This window comes from Grampus griseus, assembly GCF_964374135.1.
Source record: "Grampus griseus genome assembly, chromosome: 11".
NCBI classification, from domain to species: domain Eukaryota; kingdom Metazoa; phylum Chordata; class Mammalia; order Artiodactyla; family Delphinidae; genus Grampus; species Grampus griseus.
Window position 1 is genome coordinate 50,091,986 of NC_139005.1, and position 16,620 is coordinate 50,108,605.

The 16,620-nt window shown below is 41.3% G+C and overlaps 1 pseudogene across 1 annotated transcript; it reads left to right on the forward strand.

Annotated features, from left to right (window-relative positions):
• Positions 1 to 14,684: 14,684 nt before the first annotated feature.
• On the forward strand, positions 14,685 to 15,833 carry LOC309829908 (gamma-secretase subunit APH-1B-like; annotated as a pseudogene). The gene is made up of 2 exons: positions 14,685 to 15,412; positions 15,538 to 15,833. The product of its transcript is annotated as a gamma-secretase subunit APH-1B-like (transcript).
• The last annotated feature ends 787 nt before the right edge of the window (positions 15,834 to 16,620 follow it).

Sequence of the window (16,620 nt, forward strand, 5' to 3'; positions counted from 1 at the left end):
AACAGAAAAAGAAGATGGGGACATTGAAAGAATTGTCTAGTATGCTGCAGCTAAAGCACACCAACAATTAGAACCTGGATTCCTCCCTCCCAAAGGCTTATCCACATCAAACATGCAGGGCGTTTTTTAGGGTATCTTATAACATAAACAAGAACACAAGGAAAAGAGAAATTGAAAAATGAAAAAATGAGTAAGGATGAATGAAACTGGTAATACTTGATTATATTTTATATGACTTCCTGTCTCTGAGAACATGCTAGTTTGACATGGTCAAAAAATACCAATATTCAAGTCCTGATCAGTTACACGTGTATAGATGTGTAATGCTTGGTTTTTAAAACCGCTTGAGGAAAAAGTAGATAATGGGAATAGCTTTATGTGTAATTATAGCTGTGCTTCTTGCTGTAATTCTGCTACGGTCAGAGGTCTGGCAGCTTTTCCTTTTAGTTCTTATATAAATACAGACCTAAGTACAGAATTGATTTTTAGAAAAGAACATTTACCAATATTCTGAAAACACTTTAACCAAAGTATTTCCAACATTATCCCCAAAATCAGTCCTTCTAGAGGAACTGTTAAATGATAGAGAGAACATTGGACATCTGGTCAGGACAGCTAGGTTCTTGGCCACGCGTGTCTGGGACACCCTAGACAAATGATAGAAACTCACTTGATCTGAGTTCCCTTTTCTGTGAAGTAGAGGGTTTGAATTAGGCTAGTGGTTCTTGATGCGCGGTGCCTGACATAGAACATAGCGTTTTACAAATGCTAATGTTTGACCTGACCTTCAGACTTAGTGGATCTGGGTGAACCTCTGCAGGTGATGCCGACGCCAAGCAGCTTTAAGAACCATTGGGTCAGGTGTTCTTTGAGATGCTTCTAGCTCTGAGATTCCAGGATAATGTGGTTGTATTTTTCCTTCCCATAGCAAATCAGGAGGTGGCATAGTATCACCTCTTCCTTTCCTCCACTCTTAGAATAAGTTTCTGACTTGTGCTTAAAGTAGTGATTTTCAAACTTTAGTGGTGACTAGTAGTAAATAGAGTTAAAAATGCATATTCCTAGGACCCACTCCATGAAATTCTGGGGATGCTGACCTGGGGCACTGCCCAGGAATCTGTATTTTTCACAAGTACCAGATGATGCTGAGACCATTGGTTGAGAAGCATACTTTAAGATGCTGTCAACAGTATAATTTGTAACTTGAAGGATGGGATTTTGCCTGGGGAATCTTTGGGATTCTGGAATGTAGCTTTCAGCTAAATGATGAAGTAGAGGCAGTGACTTTGAGCCTCAGAGCTCTGAGCCTTCCTCTTCATTTGATCCAGGTAGCCAGGATCCTGACTTTCATCAAAATCTTCTGTGAATAGGTAAGAGAGAGAGGATTAGAATCCAGAATAGACAAATAGTTTCCTAAATAAATAGAAACATAAGAAACTACAATGGAAAAATGGGCCAAAGATATGAATAGGCAACTCACAGAAGAACAAACCCAATGGTGAGTAGGCATTCATAGTATCAGAGCAATAAAAACTAAAAAGAGGGCTTCCCTGGTGGCGCAGTGGTTGAGAGTCCGCCTGCCGATGTAGGGGACACGGGTTCGTGCCCCGGTCCGGGATGATCCCACATGCCGCGGAGCGGCTGGGCCTGTGAGCCATGGCCACTAAGCCTGCGTGTCTGGAGTCTGTGCTCCACAGGGGGAGAGGCCACAACAGTGAGAGGCCCGCGTACTGCAAAAAAACAAAAACAAAACCAAAAACAAACAAAAACTAAAAAGAGTGAGATACCATTTTTCACCAATCAGGTTGGCACACATTTAAAAAATTTGATAGTATCCAGTGACTGTGAGGGAAACTGGTACTGTCAGGCATTCATGGGGGAATATAAACTGGATGAGCCAGTTTAGAGGGCGAGTTGATTGTATCTATTGAATATGTTTATACCTTACAATGCTAACATATAACTTCACTTCTCAGTATTAACCTTAGAAGTACTGGAATATAAACAAAAATAAATACATTCAAGAATGATTTTTTAAATTAAAAATATGGACACCACCTAAACGTCCCTAAAGGAGCAAGAATCTAAATAAATTTTGGTATGGTCTTAGGCAATGTTATGCAGCAATTAGAAGAAATGAAATATGGACCAACTTGGGTAGCTCTCCAAGACTTACTGCTGAGTGAAAACCTAGTTACAAAGTGCTATTCACTGCGGTAACTTGTATCTAAGGTGGCACCATCGCTTCCTTCCCTCTGTGTGTACGTGCCATTCCTCCAGCAAGAGGCTGAGTCTCTTCCTGCGCTCGCCTTGGATCCGGGATGGTCTTAATAACTTCCTTAACCAGTAGAAAATGGCAGAAGTGATTCTGGGACTTCTGAGAGAAGCTTTGCAGCTTCCTCCCGGGTCTCTTAGACCTAGTTATTGTAACTCTTGCTCTGGGGAGAAGTCATCTGCTATGTAAGAAGTGCAATTGTCCTGAGAATGCTGTGTGTGGAGAGAGGAAGATGTCAGCCAGTCCTTGCTATTTCAGCCGTTCCGCCATCTCAGCCAAGGCAACAGACACGTGAGTGAAGCTGCCATCGTGGCCATCACAGTCCCAGCAGATGCCATGTAGAGAAAACCAAGGTTCTGCACATATGGCCTAGTCAAGCCATCCCTCGTCTTTTGAGCCACCCAGACTGAGGCCCCAGACATGTGAAGCAAGATGAGCCAACTCTCCTATGCCCTGCCCTAATTTCTGACTCACAGAATTGTGAACATAGTAAATGTTAGTTGTTTTTTACACCAGTAAGTTTTTGTGTGGTTTGTTACACACCAGTAGATGACCAGAACACTCACAATACATTGTGTGTTAGAAAAACATACAAAACAATACCAGATAATTTTTTTGTGTGTGTCTGTGATCCAGAAGGACAAACACTAAACTGACGACAATATTTATGTCTGGGCCAGAGAGGAAGTCAAGGAGGATTCAATATGGTGAGCCTTAAAAAGGACTTTAGGGCTTCCCTGGTGGCGCAGTGGTTGAGAGTCTGCCTGCCGATTCAGGGACACAGGTTCGAGCCCTGGTCTGGGAGGATCCCACATGCCGCGGAGCAGCTAGGCCCGTGAGCCACAACTACTGAGCCTGCGCGTCTGGAGCCTGTGCTCCGCAACAAGAGAGGCCGCGATAGTGAGAGGCCCGCGTACCACGATGAAGAGTGGCCCCCGCTCGCCGCAACTGGAGAAAGCCCTCGCACAGAAATGAAGACCCAACACAGCCGAAAATAAATAAATAAACAAACCAATGAACCGACATTTAAAAAAAAAAAAAAGGACTTTAACCCTGTGTAGAGTCAGGGTTCAGTCAGGAAAACAGAAGTTGCTGTGTAGATTCAAGTGGGAGGGGTTTGAATTCAGGTAATTAGATGTTGCCAAAAGGGCAGGAGAAGAGAAGGTAAGGGAAAGCTGACATTAATGATCAGGTGTGCCATTAACTTTCAGAGAGTGAGGAAGTTGCAGGAACTGCAGGAAAGAACTTGGGGTGGTCCCCCCTGCTGCGAGCACCAAAGGAAATGTTTGGAGGCTGCTGCAAAACCTCACAGCCACACAATGTGGGTGCAAGGATGGGTCCCCCCTTCTGCCTTCCAGACCTTGACTGAGGGCCTCCCACTGATGAAATGTAACTCAGAATCCTCTTGGCAAGGGGTTCCAGGAAATATAACACAGAGAATGCAGGAGGTTGTGCTCAGATGCCAACAGAAGACCCTGCTCTGAAAAAATTGTGAAACATTAGCCTTCTAAAGTGTATATAATTGGAAGTTGCTTCAGCTGGTAACTCTTTTACAATGAGGTAGATTTTAAGCTTAAGCTCATTTAAAAAACTAGTTATTTTCAGTATTTATTTTTGCATCTTTCCCTCTTTGACAGCAGATAGTGAGGTGGCAAGACAGACTCTGAAGGTGGTCCCAAGATCCCCAAGTCCTAATATTCATTCTCGTGTCTTTCCCTTTCTCTTGAGTTTGGGTGGCACCTGTGACTTGCTTCTAAATGTTAGGGCACAGGTGATGGAGGGACATGATTATGAGTTAATGATCATGTGATTACATTGCATAAATTTGTAGCTCTGGTCTTGCTGGTTCTCTGTCTCTCCCTAGCTGTCTGTGAGGAAGGAAGTAGCTACGTTGAGGAACCCCATGTGGCAGGAAACTCTGGGCAGGCTCTAGGAGCTAAGAGCCACCTCTGCCCAACAGCCAGCAAAACCCAGAAGCTCTCAATCCTACAGTCACAAGGACCCCAATGCTGTCAACAACCATGCGAGTGGGGAGGTGGATCCTTCCACAGCCCAGCCTCCAGATGAGAACCCAACCCCAGCCAATAACTCAGTTGCAGCCTTGGAGTACCTTAAGCAGGGGACCCTAAGCTAAGCCATGCCCAGAATCCTATCCCAGGAAGTGTGATATAATCAGTGCATGTTGCTTTAAGCCGCTAAGTTTGTGGTACTATAGTTATGCAGCAGTAGAAAACAAATGCAGTGACTTTTTCTGCCTCTGGTTGGGCCTGGCCCTGTTGTGGACCCATGAGGCCCTACTGTGGAGGTCCTATGTTTAATTGGACCCCTCCTCTAGCAATGGTCACCAAAGCAGGGGATAGGAAGGGGGTGTCAGCCTTATGTGTGGGCACAATGATCCATTGGCATATGAAAAGAAAATATTTGAATTTCTGTTTATTTTTTGCTAAAATTATACAAAGGACTTTAAGCTTTCAGAATATTTCATATATATATTGACACTCGGTTCAGTGCACATGTCAAAGGGTCACAAATTGTGGAGGTAGATGAGGTACTTTTAGAGCAGAGCAGGAATCCACCCACAGGAAGAGGCTGTCTTATCTCACTCCTTCCTCTGTTTCAGTGCATTGTGACATATGACAGTGCAGGGGAATTAGATATTATTTTATCTGGCTTAAGTAAGATAATCTTCCCCAATGGACCAGTGGTGTAAAGAGATTCTTACAAAGAGTATAAGAAAGTATAATACTAATAGTACAAGCATAAGTCATCTACAAGAAAATGGTAGTACTATTTTTTATTAGTGTGAATTTCTTCATATTATGAGATTAAAAACAATGATAATATAATCTTGTATAATAAAATGCAAAATTATTAAACACTATTTGGAGTATGAATGGATGCATATATTATAGCATGTTTTTGTGGGGTTACTTCTTTAACTTCTATAGCTGTTAAACCAAGTATTCAAATAAACTGAAACCTTTGAATTGCAATAATCAGAGAAAAAAATGATGTGAGAACAAGAAGATGTTTTTGTGGCACTAAAAGGATGATGCAGAATTATTTAAAATATGTTATCATATCTTTCAGTCATTTAAAAATTCTGTTGTGTGTGTTGAAATGTTCCTAAATATTTGTAATTTATAAGTAAATTATAAACATGGAGGTAAGAGTTCAGTCATATTGGTATTATAGAATACTATTATAATAATAGATCAAAAAATATTTTTGTGCCCTTGTAAAGGAATAAAATATATAATTACCTAAACATATTTTTATTTTATCTTTATTTTATTTTTTCCATTTGAGTGTGTTTTGAAATATAAATAAATATTCATGGATATGCATATTTTATAAATACATATCTATAAATTAGGGATGCATGCCTATGTATTTTTGTTGCTGGGGTACAAAATCAATTTGTTTGAAGATCTGCTCTAGTGAATAAACATAGCTGGTATGTCTAGAGTTGAATAAACAGGTTTTTTATGATGTTGTTCAGACTTATCATGCAACCAGCAGTGTCTCCAGGTTTGAGGGGATGCCTACCAGTGTGTGTGTGTGTGTGTGTGTGTGTGTGTGTGTGTGTGTGTGTGTCCTACAGAGTTTATGGGACGACACAGAGACCAGGCAAATTCAATTTAGTTATTTAGTTAGCAAATTGAATTTCTTGATTAACTTTCAAGTTATTGTGGGGTGATTGAGAAGGGACTGGATTCCTGCCCCAAAGGAGTTTACTATGTCATTGTCATTGTCATTGTAGAGAAGGACATAAATAAGCATATGTGTGCTGTAATAAAGATATAAGGTAGCCTGTAATGAAGTTTAAAGAAGGCAAACATATTGAGGGTTCTGGGTTATGAACCAGATTTTGGACCTCAGGCTAGTTGCATACTGCTGTGTATTAGTTTCTTATTCTGTAAAACCGAGAAAATAATACCTCCCTACATACCTCAAAGATCACTGTAAAGCTAAAATAATTAAAAGTTGGGAACTTAATGTAAGAATACAAATAATAGGAATTATATTTTAGCTTAGTAATCTACATTCTTTTAAAAGTTTTAGTTTGAATTTTTCTTTCTCTTTTTTTCGCCTGCAAATGGAAATGATGATGGTTGAATCCTTGCTTTAAATCCAGGAGTACTCTGTTAGACTTTATGGAGAAGCTTTGATTTTTTTAAATTTTTAATTTTTTTTAGAAGCTTTAATTTTAAGTTATACATAAGATGGCGGTTGAAGTGGGGAAAGAGTCTTCTGCCCATGGGTCAAGAATTTTCTAGATTTCTTTGGAGAATTGTTATTTCTTTTACTTCTTTAAAGATTGAGAAAACTCTCCCAAGCTGCATGTAAATTAATTTATAACTCTTCTTGTTCTAAAAAAAAGATGGTAAATGGAAAATATTGAATAAGCAGGGGTTTACTGACCTCTGACGGCCAGCCATAAAAACTGTTACTTTTATCATGCTGCATATAGCGATGATACAAAGCTCTCTCTGAAAGCTGCCCAAGGGTATATTGTAAGGTGTTCAAGAGTCACTGACCAAGAAGAGGGAGACCACAGGATGTCAGCTAGCCAACCTTCCTTTTCCCAAGGAGGCTTTTATCTAAATTAATCTAGGCTAGATCCTGTTAGATCAATGGTTAATTCATTTAAAAAATGCTTTTGTGAGTAAGTCAGAGTAATGTCGAAGTGCGTGTCTGTTTAACCTACATCATAGGAATGATTAGAACATTTGAAGTATTTTAATCGGAAACACACACTCCATGAGTGGTTAATTAGCATTTGAAAGACTATTCAGGAACCCACACTATAGAAATAACTGACCACAGCATTTCAAATATTGTTATCGAAATCTGCAATCGTTCGTTAATTAACATAAGAAATATTTGAAATAATGTTTCTTTGGAGAATTGATGGGTTATGAAATATGTGGTTGGCTAGAAATATTGCACAGGTATCTTAGCTTTTGTGTGAGCAGGGAATACGAATATTGCAAAAAAAAGTTTGTATGTAGAACAGAATTCAGTCCAAATTTTGCTTTCATCCTGGTCTACCTGGTAGAGAGGTCATGAGGTAGGAGACCTATAGCTCTCATTTACTTCTCATCTTTGGAGGCGTCAAGAGTCCTCAAAGAGAAGCTGACAATTGTGAAATGGCTAAATTGACTTAGGTCAATTTTATTCTTAAAACTTGACAGAAGAAATTATTACAAGAGCAACTTTAGTAATTTCTTTCCCTCTATTTTGTACCATATGTCATCAAGATATGCCTTCTAGTTTTTACCCCAAATCTTATCTGTTATTATTTACATATGGTTCTACTGAATACACAGATAAGAGAAATGAACTAGCCCCAACCAAGATATTTTTCCAGCAGAGTTAGCTTTAAAAAAAAAAAAAAATCTGTGGTTAAAGACCCTTGATTTAGGGAGTAGTTAAAAAGCAGCATTATTCTCTGCTTGGCTGAAGATAGCTGAGAGGTTGTTTGGACATCTTGGCAGACGCTGTTGCTAGTAATCTTTTTCTGTGCGCAAGAAACTTGTGCTATGTTAATCCTCTGTTCTGTCAATTTACTACAAGGGGAATAGGCAGTAACGAAGTTGAGATGATGGTTTTTTTTTTTTTTTTTTTGGTACATGGGCCTCTCACTGTTGTGGCCTCTCCTGTTGCGGAGCACAGGCTCTGGACGCGCAGGCTCAGCGGCCATGGCTCACGGGCCCAGCCGCTCTGCGGTGTGTGGGGTCCTCCCGGACAGGGGCACGAACCCGTGTCCCCTGAATCGGCAGGTGGACTCTCAACCACTGCGCCACCAGGGAAGACCCTATTTTTCAGTTTTATTGAGGTATAATTGACAAATAAAATTGTAAGATATTTATTAATAAAATGTACATTGTGGTGATTTGATATATATACATGGTGAAAGAATTCCCCCAATCTTTAATTAATGCATCTGCCACTGCACATATTTGTTTATTTACTATTATTTTTTGGTGAGAAATTTTTGTTCTACTCTTTTAGCAAATTTATATTATATATGACAATGTTATCAACTATAGTCACCATATTTTACATTAGCTCCTCAGACCTTATTCATCTTACAGTTGAAAGTTTGTACCCTTTTATCAGCCTCTCCGTATTTCTCCCACCCCACAGCCTCTGGCACTATTTTTCTGCTCTCTGTTTTTAAGAGTTTGACTTTTTAAAAAACTTCCACGGGGCTTCCCTGGTGGCGCAGTGGTTGAGAGTCCGCCTGCCGATGCGGGGGACGTGGGTTCGTGCCCTGGTCCGGGAAGATCCCACATGCCGCGGAGCATCTGGGCCCATGAGCCATGGCCGCTGAGCCTGCGCGTCCGGAGCCTGTGCTCCGCAACGGGAGAGGCCACAGCAGTGAGAGGCCCGCATACCGCAAAAAAAAAAACAAAAAAACAAAAAACTTCCACGTATAAGTGATACCACGAAGTATTTATCTTTCTCTGTTTGGATTATTTCACTTAGCATAATGACCTCAAGGCCCATCTATGTTGTTGCAAGTGGCAGGATTTCCTTCCTTCTTAGGGCTGAATTCCATTGTGTAGTGGAATGATGTATATACACACACCACACCTTCTTTATCCATTCATCCATTAATGGGCACCTAGGTTGTTTCCATGTGCTGGCTATTGTGAATAATGCTGCAGTGAACATGGAAGTGCAGATATTTCTTCAATATCTGGTCATTTCCTGTGGATATATACGTAGGCGTGGGATTGCTGAATCATATGGTAGCTCTATTTTTAATATTTTGAGAAACCTCCATACTGTTTTCCATAGTGGCTGCACCAATTTGTATTCCCACTGAGTGTGAGCAAGGGTTCCCTTTTCTCCGTATCCTCATTGAAAGGTTTTAAACAGGAGCCAGTCTTGAATTAGTGTGAGTTTTAAGAAGATCTCGCTGGCTGAGTTACAAAGAATGAATTAGAGTGGCAAGTGTGAATGCAGAGAGAAGAATTAAAAGCCTTTTGCCAGGTTAATATGGAGTTGGGTGGCTTGGATTAGTGTTAGTGGAAAGAAAGACTGGTAGATGGATTGGCAAAGGATTTTGGAAATAAAACTTATGGGACATAGTAGTGACTGGATCTAGGGAGTAAGAAAAAAGAAGAGGTAAAGAAGATCCTTCGTGATAGCTGGTAGATTGTTGTAGTGTTTATTGAGATAGGGGGCACCTTGGGGGTAGGCAGGGGAGGGAGTGCAGGGAAAGACCCCAGGTTCAGTTTGAGGTGTCTGTAAGAAAGTTAGTCAAGTGATGATGTTGAGCAAACATAAGATATATGGTTTGAGAGGTTGCTAATAGTAACTGGAGCAGACATGGAGTCCTTAAACTTTAAAAAAAATGCAGACTTTAATGAGTGGGGGTGGGGTGGAGGAAAAATAAAGGTAGAATAAAATGTAACAAAAATTTTTCTATCCATTCATGCTACATTCATGAAAAGAATGCTAATTGAGGGCTTTACTTACGCGTGATATTCTAAGTGCCGAGTGAAGCGGTGAACTGAAGTCCCGACTTTCAAAGTGCCTACTCTCAGTGGAAATAAATTCAGAATGTTGAGATTAAATGGCCAATGCTGCCTTCAGAAAGAAAGAAACAGATAAAAGTTGGTTTTATTTATTTATTTTTTTAGATATGTCACGTTGATACTGCTTTTTCCATTATTTTGTTGAACTTTTTCTAAGTGCTCTATTGGCCAGTAGTGCTAGTTAATTTCCATAAAATGTTTATATTTATATATCCAGAAATGCTGATTGATTGAGTGTTCTTCTTTTATGTATTCTTTCTTGAACTTTATTAGCATCAAGAGTCTCCTAGATATTACCCACTAGATGAAGAAACATGTCACAAGGAGAGGCTTTTATTGTATGTGTGTAAAATAACTTTATAACCCAAAATATGCTACTAAAAATCTTTCATATAGCAGTTTTACAAATGTAATTTTAAAATATTCAATAGAATTCTTTCCAAAGATCTTAGTACAGAAAGCTAAATTCTATGGAAAAGTATACTTTCCTTAAAAATCTATTTAGGTTGAAATCATGGCATACTATGTTTAAAGCAAGGAAAATAATCTTGACAGTAGAAATAGGGTGTTCTTCTTATTCTAAAATACATTCACATAAATTTTGGAAAACAAGTCATAATTTCATTGAATATATCCAAGTTCTAAAATTCCCTTGTTTAGAAATGTGGAAATTTGCAAATATGAAGTGAAAGTTGGGTTGCTTTAGACCAAACAAAATAAATAATCCATGACCCCATCTGAAGGTCTTTGTGAGACAGGCCAACTTTGGGACTTTTATTTATTTATTTATTTTACTATATTTATTTATTTATTTGGTTGCACTGGGTCTTAGTTGCAGCAGGCAGGCTCCTTAGTTGCGGCTCCAGGGCTCCTTAGTTGTGGCTCTCTGGCTCCTTAGTTGTGACACGTGGGCTCCTTAGTTGTGGCATGCAAACTCTTAGTTGTGGCATGCATGTGGGCTCTACTTTCCTGACTGGGGATTGAACCCAGGCCCCCTGCATTGGGAGTGTGGAGTCTTACCACTGTGCCACCAGGGAAGTCCCCCAACTTTGGGACTTTCAATGTAATAGTGCTATATTGCTGATTATTGCTGATAATATTAATTGTTGACTATTAAGTTGTCAATAACAGCTGGGCAGGGAGGGATTCATTCTGCTCAGCAAATCAAAATGCTAAATAAGCATTTACTGAGTGCACAGGGTCTTGAGCTACAAAGATAAAAAGACTCAAAAGCTCTCAGTGCAGAGAAAATTTCTTTCCTCAGTATCTGTCTAGGAAACATACATGGGTCCTAATGTGTTATATATGGTACGCATGGCTGGGAACACTCACCAATATCCACCCATTCCTACCTGTTTTAGCAACATGGCTTACTTTTTCAGGTTTGCACAATCCTTTTGTTTAGCATTGCTGAGAAGTGAAATGTCACATTAACAAATTTTCTAATAGTTTGGATAACATGTTTAGTAATTATATTAGTGAGCATTCTTTTAAGCAAATAGAAATTACTCTTTCTATCTGAATATAGGGGATTAGAGGTTTCCCACCTGTCAGATGGGACAGGGAAGGGCATGTCAAGAAGCTCACTGCCAATAATCTCAGCCAGCAGCATTGCAGTGGGTGGTTCCCAAGTGCTGTGTGCTTCTCATCCATCATCTGCTCAGCATCTGCCTGGTACCGCCAGTAGAGAGTAATGGTCTCTTCTTCCCTTTGGAATCTCTCCAGGTGCCCCATTCCAATTCTCATGGTCCCATTCTTTCCCAGTCAACACCCTAACTTTTACAAAAGATGCTTGACAAAGTTCACTGTGCGTTCAAATTTCATAGTTATCCAGCCAACGATAGGATCATATTTCGGTTTTGATTTTCAGATATCTCAACCCTGTAGCTACAAGAAATAAAAGGTTCTTTCAGGACAGTCCGAAAGGCTCTTTGGTTCTCTGACTTCTTGAGAATTTAAAAGTTTTCCTTCTGTAAGCTGCAGTGTTATGTATTCAGTCAGCTCTCTAGTCCCTGTCATCAGACTTCCTACTAGAACATTCTATTGCAATAGTCCTTTAGTCTTTCAACACTTAGTTCTCTCTAGATCCTTAATTCTAGGCAACTAGAAGTGGAAACTTTAGGAATGATTTTGCCACTGCACGTTGTGCACCCAAAAGTGCACTTTTTACTAGCAGTGAGGTTATTACGTCTTTTAAATTCATTTAGATTGTAGAACAAATTGCAGATTCTCTTATTTGAGGTTCTATTTTACTGACACTGCTGCCACTAATAAATGTTCTAAGAGCCAGAGTTTGGTCATGAAAGCAGAAATCGCTCTGTATATTTCAAGCATGAAATGTTTTAAAAGAGGAAATTAAAGACCTACAAACCATCTGAAAGGCTAGGGGATCTGAATCAGAGAAGCCATTTCTGAGAGTCCCATCCTGAAACACTGAAATGGGTGGCTCTTCAGAGCCCACTAAGACACCACTGTAAACATGCTGACTCTCTGTGTGAGGGGTTGGCAAACTATGGCCATGGGAAAAATCTGGCCTGCCACCTATTTTTGTACAGTATGGGAGCTAAGAATAGACTTATGCTTTTAAATCATTGAAAAATAAAAACAAAAGCAGAATATTTTGTGACATGTGATGATTACATGGAATTCAATTTCAGTGTCCATAAATAAAGTTTATCGGAGCATAGCTATACTCACTTGTTTATATATTGTTCATGGCTGCTTTTGCTTTACAGTGACAGAGTTTAGTAGTTGTGACAGAGAATGTTTGGCCTGCAAAGACTCAACTATTTACTATCTAGCCCTTTACAGAAAAAGTTTGTTGATTCGTGGTCTGTGCATCTGACTGTAAGTTCTTCTGCCAAATATAGCTTCTCTTTCTCTTCTGCTTTCCAAGTTTAATGAAAATGACTCTCAGGAAAATCCTCATAATCATATGGGGAAAGTAATTTTGAGAAATGTCACCCTTGGGTTCTCTGGATGGCAAAGAAGCAGTAATACTGAGTTGACAACAAACAATTGAGAATAATCACAGTGTGGCTGGTAATCCCCAAGGCCACTTTTAGATTAAATGATTAGCAAGAAGGACTCACAGAACTCAGAAAAGCTGTTATATTCACTTCTATGGGTTATTATAGCAAAGGGATACAGATGAAAAGCAGCAGAAGTAAAATGTTATAAGGCAGAGTCCAGGAGAGGCCAGACATAAGTTTCTGACGTCCTCTCCCAGTAGAGATACACAGACGTGTTTAATTCTCCCAGCAGCGACACGTCACAACACACATGAAATACTTTCTGCCACGGAAGCTCAACCAAACCTTGGTTTCCATGGTTTTTATTGGGGGTTGGTCACATTGGCATGGTTGATGGCCCATATGGGTGGCCTTATTTACTCAATCTCCAACCCCTCCAAGGGTCGAGCGATTACTACATGGTACACGGCCCCACCATAAGTAAGTATACATTGTCAGTATAAATTATCTGGAGTGGTCCAAGGTCCCAGAAAAACAGGAATACTCTTATTAGGCAGGATGTTGCAAAGTCTTAGAGATTATCTCTCAGGAATGAGACAAGGACCAAAATTTTCTTTGGAATGTGCAAGATTTGGACAACCCAGGCTTGCTGAGATAATCCTTTATTCCACCCATAGACTCACGGAAATCTGGATCTCTAGGAACCTCAGAGATTATCCAATTAAACCTCCTTTTTGATAGATGAAAAAATAGAGGCTTTGGCATCAAATACATGTGGTTTAAATCCCAATTTCATTGCTTACAAGCTGTGTGGCCTTGGAAAAGTTATCTAACTTCTTAAGGCCCAGTTTTTTCCTCACAGATTCATAGTTAATAGGATTATAATAAGGACCAAGCGGCAAGGAAAATTCTTAAGTCAGACTAGTGGTCAAAACACGGTGGATATAGGAACAAGAGACACGCTCTTTATCTTTCCGATTCAATCTACAGCTAGTCAGATATCCGTAACTTAGCAAAGATTCCTCACCCAAGGTGTTCCAACACCCCAGGAGGCCAGAGAGATCCACACATCTGTACATGTGAGGTTGGGGGATTGGGGCACACAGAAGAGGCAGAACTGGGGGAGCAAGCAGGCAGTGCCTGTGACCCCGGCCCCCGGCCATGGAAGCTGAGCCGCAGCCCCAGGGAACTGGTAGCAGCAGAGGAGCAGGTGCACGTGACTGTGGCCTCCTGGCCACAGTGGCACCCGTGGCCACAAGGAACCCGGCGGCAGTGGCTGCAGGGCCTGTGACCCTGGTCCTTCCAGCCACTGTGGTGCCCGAGACTCCAGAATCCCCAGCCATGACAGCAGCGCCTGCGATCCCGACAACCCTAGATGTAGAGAAGACACCCCTAAGCCTTGTTCCCTCCCCGCCTCCCTCCCCCGGCCACAGTGGCCACGCCTACAACCCAGGTGTGACCTTGGGCATGGTGGAAGTTCCTGCCATCCTGGTGCCTTCAGAGGCAACATCAGTGACAGCAGCAACACTGGCAGGGGCAAGGCACCAGCGATCCTGGGAGGATAATCCCTGACGACGCCTCTGGCAGAGGCGCTGGAGAGTGGAAAGTGCCGATTCTCAAATACAGCCAGAGGCAACTCAAAGAGAAGAGAAACCAAAAGCTTGTGCTATAGCGCCACCCACTGAAAAAAAGAGGAAGTCCTCTAATTATCAACCTGGTAATTTTTCGAATCAGAGTAAACAAAGCTTCACCTAACAAGAAAGACGTTCACTACTTCAAACGTGTTGTCAGAGAAACAACTTACCAGGCACCGTGAAAACCCATAGTAACGCGGTATGACAAAAAGAAAACGACAATTCTCCCGAAACCAAACTTAAAGTCATGATGAAGTATTGTGATCTAACGGATAGAGAATTCGAAATAGCTGTTGTGAAGAAGCTCAACAAGCGACAGGAAAACGTAGAGAGGCAGTTCAGTGAGTTCAGGAGTAAAATTAACGAACAGAAGGAATATGTTACCGAGGAGGTAGAAATGCTAAAAACCCCGGAAGTTCTGGAGCTAAAGAACTCAATAAATGAGATGAAGAATGCATTGGAAATAGAGCAGATGATACGGAAGAGAGAATTCACCAGCTTTAAGAAAAAATCTAGCAACAGAACCCCCCCTCCGCCCCTCCCCTCTGCCCTGCGCCTTTGCCTGCAGGCTCAGCTCTGTCAGTGCTTGGTGCCCCTGCGTTCCCCCCCAGGTCCCCGGGTGATGGCCTTGACGGTGGCCGTGTTCTTGGGCTGCGCCTTCGTAGCCTTCGGTCCTGTACTAGCCCTCTACGTCTTCACCGTCACCGCCAGGCCCTTGCACATCATCTTCCTCATCATCAGAGCTTCTGGTTGGTGTCTCTGCTGCTTTCCTTCCTTGTTTGGTCCATGGCAGCAATCACTGCTGACAACAAAGATGGACCAATACAGAAATATCTGCTGATCTTTGACATGTTAGTCTCAGTCCTTATCCAAGAAATGTTCCAGTTTGCGTATTACGAACTTGAAAAAAAAGCCAGTGAAGGTTTGAAGAGTATAAACCCGGATGACATAGCACCCTCTATGCGATTGCCGGCTTCTGTTTCTGGCTTGGGCTTTGGAATCATGAGGGGAGCATTTTCCTTTGTAAATACCCTGTCTGACTCCTTGGGGCCGGGCACAGTGGGCATTCATGGAAACTCTCCCGCGTTCTTCCTTAAATTCAGCTTTCATGACGTTGGTGATCATACTGCTGTGTGGGTTCTGGGGCATTCATGTTTTTTGATGGCTGTGAGAAGAAAAAGTGGTACGCCCTTCTGTAGTTCTTCCCACCCATCTGCTGGCGTCAGCCCTGACCTTCATACATCCTCGTTACGGATTAAATCTGGTGTCAGCGTACATCATCCTGGTGCTCAGGGGCATCTGGGCATCCTTTGCTTTTGGAGGCAGCTGCCAAAGCCTGAAGCTCTGCCTGCCCTGCCAAGACAAGGGCTCCCTCCTCTTCAACCCGCGCTCCAGATAACCTGTGAGGACCAGCGCTTACCAAACGCTAAGCTGCCTCTTGAGAGAAGCACAGCTGTGCCTTTTTCTAAAAATCCCTTTTCCTGGTGGGGGTTAGAAAAAACAAAATTATCTGGATACAATATGGCTTTCACGCAACAGATTTCTGAAAGGGATACATCAGTGGTGTGCAGACTGCATGTTAGAATCACCTGGGAAAACATAAAGAATACTGATTTCTGGGCTCCACCCTCCAGATTTAATTGATCTGGGCATTTGGTAATTTTTAAAGCTTGCTAGATGACTTCGATGTGCAGCCAGTTTGAGAACCATCGATGTCCAAATAGGAACTTCCTGAGAACCCTGTAACTGAGTAAGAATCAGATGTTTAGCTATCTCCTAACTCAGCTTGTGCTTAGCAAGCATCTGAATGTCAAATCCTGGATAGCCTTTGTCTTTTGAAGTTCTGAAGTGACAAAAGGCTAAAGGGCTGTCATCTCTGTGAACTGTTTTCCCATGCTTCACTTGTACCCTGTTTCGTGAGAACATGGTGGGCTGTGCTTCTGACTACAGTAATAAATTGCACTGACTTACTAATGATCATTTAGCCAAAGTAAACCATTGATTAACGAGGTATATTTTTCTGTAGTTTTTCCATTCTCGGTTTTGCTTTTCTGAGGTATTACATTGTTTTTGAGCGTAGATTCCGTTTCTTTAACTAAAAACCAATTATTTTCTGACTTCCTGGGAAGATATTCTGAAACCAAGAGTTTTTGTGCAACTTCTGCAAGTCTTTCCTGGGCTTAAGG